At 48.5% G+C, this 9417-nt stretch overlaps 1 pseudogene; it reads left to right on the top strand.

Annotated features, from left to right (window-relative positions):
• The first annotated feature begins 782 nt into the window (after positions 1–782).
• Positions 783–1485, top strand: LOC147122764 (uncharacterized; annotated as a pseudogene).
• Positions 1486–9417: the final 7932 nt, after the last annotated feature.

Consider the following 9417-nt stretch of genomic DNA (forward strand, 5'->3'; position numbering starts at 1 on the left):
GATCTGGGATGGCAGGAATGACGTATGAGGAGAGATTGGGTCGATTGGGCTTATACTCGCTGGAGTTTAGAAGAATGAGAGGGGATCTCATTGAAACTTGTAAAATTCTGACAGGACTGGACAGACTAGATGCAGGAAGGATGTTCCCGATGGTCGGGGAGTCCAGAACCAGGGGTCACAGTATAAGGATAAGGGGTAAGCCATTTAGGACAGAGATGAGGAGGAATTGCTTCACCCAGAGAGTGGTGAACCTGTGGAATTCTCTACCACAGAAGGCAGTAGAGGCCAATTCATTAAGTATACTCAAGAAGGAGTTGGATATATTTCTTAAGGCTAAAGTGATCAATGTATATGGGGAGAAAGCAGGGACAGGGTGCTGAATGTGGATGATCAGCCATGTTCGCATTGAATGGCGGATCAGGCTCGAGGGGCCGAATGGCCTACTCCTGCTTCTATCTTCTATGTCTTTGTCTATACCATGTTGTGCTGATGTATATATATGCTGCATCACAGGATATCACAAGATTGACAATAAGGATGCGATTGCGGATTTCCTAGCTGAAATGTTTGTTGGAGGATAATCCTGCCAACCAACAGAGGGACTGTTAGAGGTTCTTCGTTTTGCAGAAAAATTAAAAAGTCCGAGGTAAATTTCGAGCACATGTCGCTGAACTGTTGACGTTGCCAGAGTCCAGATGGCCGCACCTATGGGAATAATAGGCTGCTTGGGTGAGTTCCATCGTGACCGAGAGACTTTTGGAGCATATGTGGAGTGGCTAGAAATGTTTTTCATCGCGAATATTATCGTCGAAGTCCTCGTTGATATAAACCGTAACCGGACGGTTTTAGAAATTAAACAGGCTATTTTTTGACTGAAGCAGGCCCCGAGGTTTATGAAACCCTAAAAAAATGTCTTGTTCCCACCAAGCCGAAGGACACGCCACTAAAGGAGATCCTACCCAAGTTAGAACAGCACTACAGTCCTGAGCCCCTGGAAATTGCTGAAAGTTATCGTTTTGGAACACGTGATCAATTAAATGATGAGGCTATCAGTGAGTACATTGTAGCTTTAAAAAAGCTATTCTTTCACTGTTATTTAGGAAACTTTCAGGACCGAGCTTTACGTGACCGCTTTGTTCGTGGGTTTAAAAATGTACATATCAGAAGTAAATTGCTGACAAACCCTAACTTGAGTTTTGACTTAGCTTTTCAGAAAGCTATGTCGATGGATATGGCCAACCGATGCTCCCAAGAGTTCCGCGCCATTTCCAGTCATCAGACAATCGAGGTGAATCGTCTGCAGGCTAAAAGTAAAAGGCAGTTGGGCCCCAAGGCCTCAGCAACTGGCCAAGGTAACAGTGCAGTGAAGCCATGCTATCGGTGCCTGCGACAACACATCGCTCCAAGCTGTCCATATATGAAGGCAGAGTGTTTCTACTGCAAGAAAACTGGGCATCTTGCGAAGGCATGCCGACAGAAGAGTAAACCAACTGGCAATGCTCGAAGTAGAAATCGGCAGACACTACATACCATTGAAGAGAAGCAGCTGGACGAGGAGTTTCTGGAGATTCACGTCATCAGGAACATGAAGGTATCTGACAGCGATTCGCAAGTTATCGTCATCCAAGTAGATGTCGCAGGGACCAGGATTTCCATGAAAATCGACACTGGTGCATCCGTGAGCGTAGTACCGGAATCGCTGTATCGCGACAAGGTGCGTGATTATCGACTAGAGAAATCGAAGGTAGAGCTGTGAGGCTACTCAGGAGAGCAAATCCCTGTAGTAGGAAGTGTCACCATACCAGTGAAGTACAAGGATCGGTGTCAGAGTTTGCCTCTCATAATAGTGGCAGGAGACACGCCTGCCTTGACAGGTAGAAATTGGTTGGGATCACTGATGCTGGATTGGAATGAGATTTTTCGTGTGGAAGCAAAATTTGCATCGAAAGATGATGTCATCAAGCAGTATCCGAAGGTGTTCAGTGAAACAGGCAGTCAGATCCAGGACTTCAAGGTGAGTGTCAGAGTGCAGAAGGACGCAAGACCAGTTTACTGCAAGCCACGTCCCATACCATACGCACTCAAGGAAAAAGTTGAGCAAGAACTCAAAAGACTAGAAATTGAGAACATTGGCCCAGAAATTGGTGTCGGGGGCTTCCCGCGGGTGCAAGCCCCCGACCTACACTTACATAGCGCGCCGACAGTTGAAGCCTGGCCCTGCGTGGATTTCCTGTCAGTGGCCTGGTTCAGCTCCCGGCACGCTGTGCTTGCGTGATCCAGCGGCGTAGTTAGTCCGATGAGCCGGCTGGGATCACGTGAGCACTGGGCAACCAATCGGAGGTTGCAAAAGTTCATTCATGAGTTTGATAGTAAGAACTGTCAAACGCATGAAAACTCCGGGCGCACAAAACAGTACTTAAACTTCAAATAAAAGTTAAAAAAAATCCCACTAATTAAATGAACTATTAATAACTGTAAAAAAACTAATTTAAACAATTATTCAAATTTTTGAAAAAAATAATTTTTTAACAAATCGGGTCTAAAAATACACTTACTTTACTGTAAAGTCTTTAAAAATAATAAACCTGTGGAAAAAAATTTCTAACTTTAATTGATAGACCACTTACCTTTTAAAACTAAGTACTTACGTCTACTTTTTTCTCGCTTAAAAACTGGAGGCCTTATCGCACGGACAACCCTGTAAAAAAAAAGGAATTTCAGCGTGCCCGCGCAGACTCCTGCGCGCACACATTCCACCTCTGAACCCCTTGGTTCAGAGGAAAGGAAATGCCGGTTTTCCGCACATGCGCTGTGCATGCTGAAAACCGGCACTTCCATCGGGCCCACGTGTGAGTACATGGTGCTTACTCACGCGTTGGGACCCGAATTACTGGGCCATTATCTCTAAGGTAGATCTGAGTAATTAGGCTACACCCATTGTTGTTGTACCTAAGTCAGATGGTAAGGTAAGGTTGTGTGGTGATTATAAGGTAACCGTAAACCAGGCTGTAGAGTGTAATCTACCCAATACGTTGCCAAATGTTGATGATTTGTTCACAACGCTGACAGGTGACCAGATCTTTTCGAAGTTAGATCTAACAAGCGTCTACCTACAACTTGAGTTAGATGAAGAGTCTAGCTCATGCGTGACTATAAATATTCACCAAGGCCTATATCAGTTCAATAGGCTACCAGTTGGAGTGTCTTCTGCCCCCGACATATTCCACGGGGCGATGAAACAAATTTTGCAAAGGATTGAAGGGGTAGTGTGTTATTTGGATGACATACTCATTTCAGCACCAAACAGGCAAATACACGATGAGGTGCTGAATGACGTACTCAAACGGCTAGAGAAGCACAGAGTACGAGTGACAACTCACAAGTGTGAGTTGTTTCAAAACTCAGTGGAGTACTTAGGGCACAGAGTAGACAAAGATGGTTTACATCCAACCAAGGGAAAGCTGGATGTAATCAGAAATGCACCCAGTCCCAAGTCTTTGAACTTCGATCATTTTTGGGTCTTTTGAATTATTACGGAAAAATCCTCCCAAACTTGGCTACATTGTTAAATCCACTGAATGAGCTGTTGAGAAAACAGGTCCCTTGGAAGTGGTCAAAAGAATGCGACACAACATTCAAAGAGGGCAAAAGCCAATTAGTACAGAGTACCATGTTAGTTCACCATGATGTATCTAAGGAGATCAAGCTAGCGTGTGACGCCTCTCCGTACGGAGTTGGGGCAGTGATCTCTCATGTACTAGACAATAGGGAGGAGAGACCAATTACTTTTACTTCACGCACTCTCAGTGCCAGTGAGTGGAATTATGTGCAGATCGACCACCAGGACCACTCGGCTCCTGACCTCATTACAGCCTTGGTCCAAACATGGACAAAAGAGCTGAATTCCAGAGGTGAGGTGAGAATGACTGCCCTTGACAGCAAGGCAGCATTTGACCGATTGTAGCATCAAGGAGTCCGAGTAAAACTGAAGTCAATGGGAATCGGGGGGGAAAACTCTCCACTGTCTGGAATCATACCTAGCACAAAGGAAGATGGTTGTGGATGTTGGAGGTCAATCATCTCAGCCTCAGGACATCACTGCAGGAGTTTCTCAGAGCAGTACCCTAGGCCCAACTCTCTTCAGCTGCTTCATCAATGACCTTCCCTCCATCATAAGGTCAGAAGTGGGGAAGTTCGCTGATGATCCATTCGCAAATCTTCAGATAATGAAGCATGCAGCAAGACCTGGATGATATTCAGGCTTGGGTTCATAAGTGGCAAGTAACATTCGTGCCGCACAAGTGCCAGGGAATGATTATCTCCAACAAGCAGGAGACTAACCAACACCGCTTGACACTCAATGACATTACCATTGCCGAATCCCCCACCATCAACTTCCTGGGGGTAGCCATTGACCAGAAACTTAACTGGTCCAGCCACATAACGAGCAGTTCAGAGGCTGGGTATTCTGCGGTGAGTGTCTCACCTCCTTATTTCCCAAAGCCTTTCCACCATCTACAAGGCACAATTCATAAGTGTTCCATCAACACTCAAGAAGCTCGACACCATCCAGGACAAAGCAGCCCGCTTGATTGGCACCCCATCCACCACCTTAAACATTCACTCCATCCACTACCGGCACACCCTGGCTGCCGTGTGTACCATCTACAAGATGCACTGCAGCAACTCGCCAAGGTTTCTTCAGCAGCACCTCCCAATCCTGTGACTTCCACCACCTAGAAGGCCAAGGGCAGCATGTGCATAGGAGCACCATCACCTGCAAGTTCCCCTCCAAGTTACACACCATCCTGGCTTGGAAATATTTCGCTGTTCCTTCATTGTCATTGTGTCAAAATCCTGGAACTTCCTCCCTAACAGCACTGTGGGAGTACCTTCACCACATGGACTGCAGCGGTTCAAGAAGGCGGATCACCACCACTTTCTCAAGGGCAAGTAGGGATGACCAATAAATGCTGGCCTTGCCAGCGATGCCCACATCCCATGAGTGAAATAGATGTGCTTGGCATCTCTGTGCAACATGGCATATAGTATACCCCAATATCTGGAGTTTGCCTTGTAAATAACCTGACTGTTAAATGTTTAATCTGTGGAATAATGCAACTTGAAACAAAAAATTAACCATGTTCATGAACTAAACAAACCTTTTTTCACTGAAACCTCTACCATGCTGTAGAATACAAATTATAAGACACCTTGGCGGAGAAATTATTTCACCCATTTATTGGGCATAAAACAGGGGCAAAATAAGCAATTTTTCAGGGCTGGAAAGCTGTGCTGGAATTATGCTGATGGGTCCCAGGGCACAATTTCGGATGATGCTCGGGCCTCTAGCTCTGCATGCGCCGGCCATTTTGGGCGTAATACAAGCAACTTAAATTAAGATGACTGTGTCGGTTGTAAGATTCGCGAAATTTTCATTAAATAATCACGTAGGAAAATAGGGTTAATAAAACAGCTTTATTGACCAAAAGAAGCTTATACAGAGAAACCTTTGATAAAAGGGCACACAAAATGGCCGCCAGACCTCGTGACCAGCTTCTGGGACCATTTGAATTTCTGTTACTGCAAGCCAGACAGGTTTGTGGATTGAAGACATTAAAAGCCCGCGGAAACCAGTTTCGGGAAGCCGAAACTCATAGAACTGAGTATACATATTGATTAGATTATGAGTACAGGACAGATTTGGGTGGCAGGATGAGACCCATCAAGAAATGGGCGGACAATTGAATGAACGCTAAACCCATTACACTGTACAAAGAGAAGCCATTTAACAGCCATCCAGGGCAATCTCCAGACCGATCAATAAACAAACCAAGTTACGGTAACAAAGCAAAGACATTATCGGCCCAGGAAGGCCAGTTCAGCTATCACCGACTCCCGTTATGAAGACAAAACACCCCTGCAGAGAGTTCTGCCCGCCAAAATTATTACAAAGACAGGACTATGATTTGGCGGGAGATAAGAATGTTCCAAAAGGGTATAACTGTGGATTAAGTAAAGTCCATCAGTGAGTTCTCCATCGGTACGCTTCGGGACAGACTCCGTCGGAACCAAGCAGCACTTCGGTTCGGACCGTGTTCGGTGTTCGGCCAGGCAAGGCCCAGCCACGACGAGAGGATGACGAGAAGATTTCGGCTTGGAAGCCAGCTCGGCCAGGCAAGGCCCGGCCACGACGGGAAGACGACGAGGGAGGCCCGGGTACTTTTGTCGGGAGATCATCGACGACCCAGGCCGGAGAAGAAGACCCTCAGGGCCCAGGTACTCCAATCAGAAGGACAATTATGACTGTATAAAGAGTCATCGGGAGATCATCGATGACCCAGGGCCCGGTACTCCAGTTCGTCAACATCACATCGGCGAGCGCTCATCGCAGGAGAACCAAGAGGAAAACAAGCTGCGCCAGAAGCTTCCAAACCCACGTGACGACGGAAAGCTGTTTCGAAAGGCTGCAAAGCCTTTTTCGCAATTCTTAAAGTGGTGAGCATGATCCCGAGTCCTTCAAATCGAAACTTAGTTAGGTCTAGGGGAGGGGGTTAAGGGTAATTGTAATGTGTTACCCCTTTTGCGATGTGCCGTGTGTTCCCCATTTCTATAGAGTTAAGTTTATAGGTGTGTGCATGCTTGTAGTTGCTTTAATCTGTGCATATGACATGTATTTTATAATGCTGCAAACTGTTCAATAAAGGCATCCATTTTGTGCTATTCGACCTGGTCTATTGAGTTTTTCTGCACTACAGCTCCCTGCACCTAAGTCCAAGGTCTAGGACCGTAGGGGCGAGTGGGTCGAACCACTCATGGGTAATTATTGCAAGAAGCCTGGCAGGAGACCAGAGCAAGCAAGAGAAACCCCCTACAGAGATGGCGACCGCGGCAGGACCTTTGCAGCAGGAATGTAGTGTTTTAGATCAAGGTCTGAATAAACGAAATGTGATGGATGACTGAATAGCGGATTATGTTTTTGGGAAGGTAAACCTTACAAAACAGTGGATATCCGACCTATTAAGAGATAGGCGCCCGCTAGACGCATCCATCAAGTGGACAGAAAGCAAAGAGCACAAAAGATCTGTAGAAAAAGCGGTCTGGCTGATGTGCTACAAGAAGCAAGTCCAGCTTTTGGACCAAGTCGTTGTAGCACAGACGGCCCAGATCAAAAGGTTACTAGCAGAAGTAGAGGAAAAGGTTGCGGGAGGAAAGAGACTGATTGCATCGCTCAACGCGCTGAATCAGGAACGCCACTCCGTAACCAATCGCCATGAGACCAAGATAGATTACTTGGAGTGTCAGGTCACTGAGGCCAAGACCAATGAAGGAAGAATGAGAGACAGGTGTGTCCGCCTAGCTCAGCAGGTAAAGGCACAGGAGGAGAGTATTCTGGGAGCTAGAGCAGCGTACAAGATGGCCATCGAGGATAGGCCTGAGAACGCCGACCATAACGCTTGCCAAAGAGAGCTAGAGGACCTGAGAACGGCCCTAGCGAAGGCAAACGGCTTGGTGTGTCTCATAAACCCACCAGCGAGCCATCTACAGTTAGCCAGGGAATCCAAAAGACCGATTCCGCGAGAGGCATTTGGGGTACCAGCCACCAAGCCCTCGGCACCTCCCAGCTATAATGAGTCTTGGGTTGCGGGGGAGGAAACGGTGGAGTTAGTCGAAGAGATTCCTGAGGTAGAGCAACCCCAGGTAGTCGGGTCGAAGCCGGCATCGATGTGTCCCGCTCGACACCGGAGGCTCGGTCCGGACGAAGACAATGGCGATGACAGACCCCTCATGAATCAGATCGTAATGCCCCACAGCGCACAACAGCTAAGGGCAATGATAAGCCACATCCCAAAACTCTCCGAGTCAGGAGATCCCTCCGTCCATTTTAGGGACGTGGAGCAGACCGCAGCAGTTAATGACTGCGACGGGGGAGAGCAGTCCAGAATGCTGCTGTTCTCCCTGGACAGCTCGATCCTCCAGTGTCTCTCTGACGAGAGCAAGAGAGGGCACCGGGAGTATGAGGTTTTACGGGACGAGATCATGGAGGTTATGGGGGAAAATGACGGAAGTCCGTTCCTCCGATTGGATAGGACGGTACAGCTAGAGGGAGAGCCCCCACGGGTTTTCACCGGAAGGTTGTGGCCAGTGTATCGGCGCAGCTGCCCGGGCGGGCCGGCCCGAGACGGGCTGGACGCTGGTCAAAGGGCTCATTGGCTCCGGTGCCTGGTCACCAATTGCTTGCCACAGGTGAGGGAGCAGGCCAAAACATGGTTTGACCCCAATAACCCCCGCACCACGGAGGAGATAGTACTTGATCAGCTCATGAAAGGTTACAGGAACAGCAAGAGTAAGGAAGTGCTTCCCCCGAAGGGAAAGGTGCATGAGGTGAGGCCTGCAGCTCCTGTTAAAAAGGAATGGCATCAGGAGGTTAATCGCCCTCCCCAAGCCAAGAATAGTTGTTACGGGTGTGGGAAGGAAGGTCACTGGCGCCGGGACTGTAAAAATCCCTGGAAGGATTTAAAGGGAAAAGCTCCCTCAGCCCCAGCCCAAACGCCCATCCGGGAGAAAGGAGCCGATGTGTCGATCCATCCCGATGCGATCGAGTCAGTTTTAGAGGCAATACGGTCTCTAATGACCTCGCAGGGGAAGGTGGCAGTCGCCAACGGCGCTGTTGCTCCCCCAGCCCAAACCGCAGCGCCCCAATGACTAAAGCCCACGCAGCCCGTCTACCTGTGTCCGCTCCGATATGACGCGTGGAGAAGACCCCTTGTGGAGATGGAGGTAGAGAAGGAAAAGGGTAGTTACCTGTTGGATACGGGGGCATCATGTACCGTGATCCACACAGCTAAACCTTTTGCCTCACCTCTGTCTACCCAGGCTCCATTCTCAGTAGCGGGTTTCACAGGCAAAGAACAGGCTGGCGCGTTCTCCATCCCGCACTCCATTCATTTGGGAGCACTCCACACCACATGGACGTGTATCCTGATGGTGGAACGAGAGGGGTGGTAAAGGCATCCTCGGGTCTGATTTCTTGGTGGAACATGGGATCCTCGTGGACCTTAGAAATCACTGTCTCTGGGGAGCCGAGAATGGGTTAGGCAAGGTAGCCGTGATCCCAGGGAAGGGAGAAAAGGGGACCCTGTGCACCATGAAGCCGTCAGGAGGTTACGACCTCGAGCTTATGGTCGCGGACGTCCCAACGGACTTGCAAGCGTTTGTGTCGGACAATCTGACCGCGTTTGCCACCCACAAGCACGACTGTGGGAGGGTCACCGGGTTTGAGGTCAGCGTAGACGGGGACCCCATGATCCGACCCCAAAAGCAGTATAACTTCCCCAAGGAAGCAGAACCCGACATGGAGACAGCAATATCTTCATTGGTGCAGCAGGGCGTGTTGAGGCCGATAGCCACTCACGT

The sequence above is a fragment of the Somniosus microcephalus genome, chromosome 2 (genome assembly GCF_052327205.1).
Source record: "Somniosus microcephalus isolate GS21.2 chromosome 2, FLI_Smic_1.0, whole genome shotgun sequence".
NCBI lineage: Eukaryota > Metazoa > Chordata > Chondrichthyes > Squaliformes > Somniosidae > Somniosus > Somniosus microcephalus.